This window comes from Zalophus californianus, chromosome 3, assembly GCF_009762305.2.
Source record: "Zalophus californianus isolate mZalCal1 chromosome 3, mZalCal1.pri.v2, whole genome shotgun sequence".
Classification (NCBI taxonomy): Eukaryota; Metazoa; Chordata; class Mammalia; order Carnivora; family Otariidae; genus Zalophus; species Zalophus californianus.
In genome coordinates this window covers 20,206,979-20,209,366 of record NC_045597.1, presented here as the reverse complement: position 1 = coordinate 20,209,366, position 2,388 = coordinate 20,206,979, and the positions used below count along the sequence as shown (strand labels likewise).

General features: G+C 38.3%; 1 pseudogene; it reads left to right on the top strand.

The window, feature by feature from the left end:
* The first annotated feature begins 1,806 nt into the window (after positions 1-1,806).
* Positions 1,807-1,912, top strand: LOC113921227 (annotated as a pseudogene).
* The last annotated feature ends 476 nt before the right edge of the window (positions 1,913-2,388 follow it).

The following is a 2,388-nucleotide window of genomic DNA, read 5'->3' as shown; positions in this document are numbered from 1 at the left end:
GCAATCAGGCATTTGTTACAAAAAATAAAAGACAAATGCACTTTTTTCCTCGTGTACTCTTTACTTCCCTTTTGCTCTTTATAGTCTGGCTTCCAGGCAATTGTGTTCCTCCACAGAGTTTTCACATGCACATTTTTCTTCAGGTTCTATTTTCTAAAGAACCTGACTGAAAACATCAATCATGCACTATCTGCAAAAATACACATTTAAGAGCAACTTGTACTCCAAAGAATAATGTAGATCAAAGAAGTAATTGAAATGTCTGTTATCATTACTTACTGTATTTAGTTGGTGGCTTAAAGCAGCTAATATATCTGTATTTAATCCAGAAAACCTAGGAAATAAATTTTCTATAATTAGAATATTTTGTTTTTCCCCCTCTTTTAGAATCAATATCCATTTTGGGATATTGCTCTCTGTCTCCCTCTGTCTCTCTGTCTCTGTCTCTCTCTCTTTCAAAATAAGACCACATCCCTCCTTCATGACTTGATCACTAGGAGAAAAAATAGGAGCCCCCAAACACTGAGTGACTATGATAAGATCACCTCTCCTCTGTACCCTTATCATGCACATCACTACTGCGACTATTAGTACTAACTTCTTGATGTCAGTGATCACAATAAAACTGGTATCCTCATTGCTGAGACTCTAATTATCATGGGGTCATGCACAGCTCCTTCTCTTAACCTGTTTTCCAGCCCCAATTGACTTTGAAACCTTTTCACTGGTTTCTGGAACACAGAGTTGGTAATTAGTGAATTCCCTTATAACCTCAGAATCTCTGAAAATTTCCTTTGCTTTCCTGTTTTAACTGAAATGTAGCTTTTCCCAGGATACTGCTTCCCCATTGTCTTACCAGGGTTGGATGTTGTTACATACACCCTCATATAGTTGTGCTGCCAAGTGAACCCCGGAGACCTGAGCCCTTGAGGCCTCAACCCAACGTGTTCCAAAGATGTTGTGGAAGGTTCTTGGTCTCCTTATGAGAAAGAACTCAAGGACAGACACACAACGCAGCAGACAAGCAACTCAAGCAGGAAAGTTTATTAAAGTGAATGTACACTCACAAGATGTGAAAGCAGGCTAGCCAGGGTTAGGGAGTGCAGACAGAGAGAGAGAGAGAGAGAGAGAGGGCGCAGAAGTGAGAGAGAGCTGTGTGCCCTGAGGTTTGGGTTTCTATCTTTTACTGATAATTGTTAGCTAGGGAGCAGAAAAATCATCACTTGGGGGTGGGGATTTCTTGGAAGCAGGGTTTCTGGCCTTTCCTTCCTTATTTGGTCAGGGGTTTCCTGTCATGGCATCTGCCATCTTGGGTCTGTCTGGTTTGATCTTGCTTCTTCTGAAGTGTGGCCAGGATGGGGCTCTGTCTTTCCCAATAGCTGGCCATGACTTCCTCTTTGCTGGCCTTCTGGTATCCTGTTAGAATCTAACAAACTGCCTACTTTAACACTTGGAGTAGCGTTGGTGTCTTCTTTGATCTTCACTGCTACTTCCAGGCTATTCTTTCTCTCTCTTCTTTAAAAACTTCAGATTTGAATTTTATGGCATTAAAATATTCTAAGTAAAGTAATCTATTATCCCAGAACCGCTCCTTTTTATTCCCCCAAGCCTGTAGCTTCTGACTTATAGTCACTCTCTCAATTGCTAAGCCTGCCAACATCATTTATGATTTCAGTTTGCTTCTAAGTCCTAAGCAATAAAATTAGCATTGATCCCAGATGATATAATTTTGTTCACAGAAAATCCAAAATAAAATCAACCAAAAAAAATTCTACAAGTTGTTAGAATTAATAAGAAATTTAGTTGATTGCTTCTTGGCCTTTTGGCTAAGATCATGTGTAGTATCTGTTCTTATCAATTTAATAAGAAATTTAGTTGATTGGATATATGATCTTAAAATAATTTATTTTCTTTGCATTGGCAAGAGTAATTAGAGAATACACTAAAAATAATACATATTTACAATAACATAAATATAAATATTTAGAAAGAAATTTTTAACAATTTATGAAGGAAATTTATGGAGGAAATTTAGTTTTTTTGAAAGATATTAAAGAGGGGCACCTGGGTGGCTCAGTCTGTTAAGCATCTAACTTTTGTTTTCAGCTCAGGTCATGATCTCAGAGTTGTGAGATTGAGCCCCACCTGGGCTCCACACTGGGCCTGGAGTCAGCTAAAGTTTCTTTCTCTCAGTCCCTCTGCGCACCACCCCCCACGCCCCCCACTCACATGTGCTCTCTTTTGCTCTCTGTCTCAAAAAAAATTTTTTTTTTAAAGAAAATTTATATATGAAAAGATTTTGTTTCCACCAACTGGAAGGCAATATTGTAAAGATATTTATTTCACCCTTCTTTACCTAAGTAGCTTACTTTAAGTTGTAGATCTCAT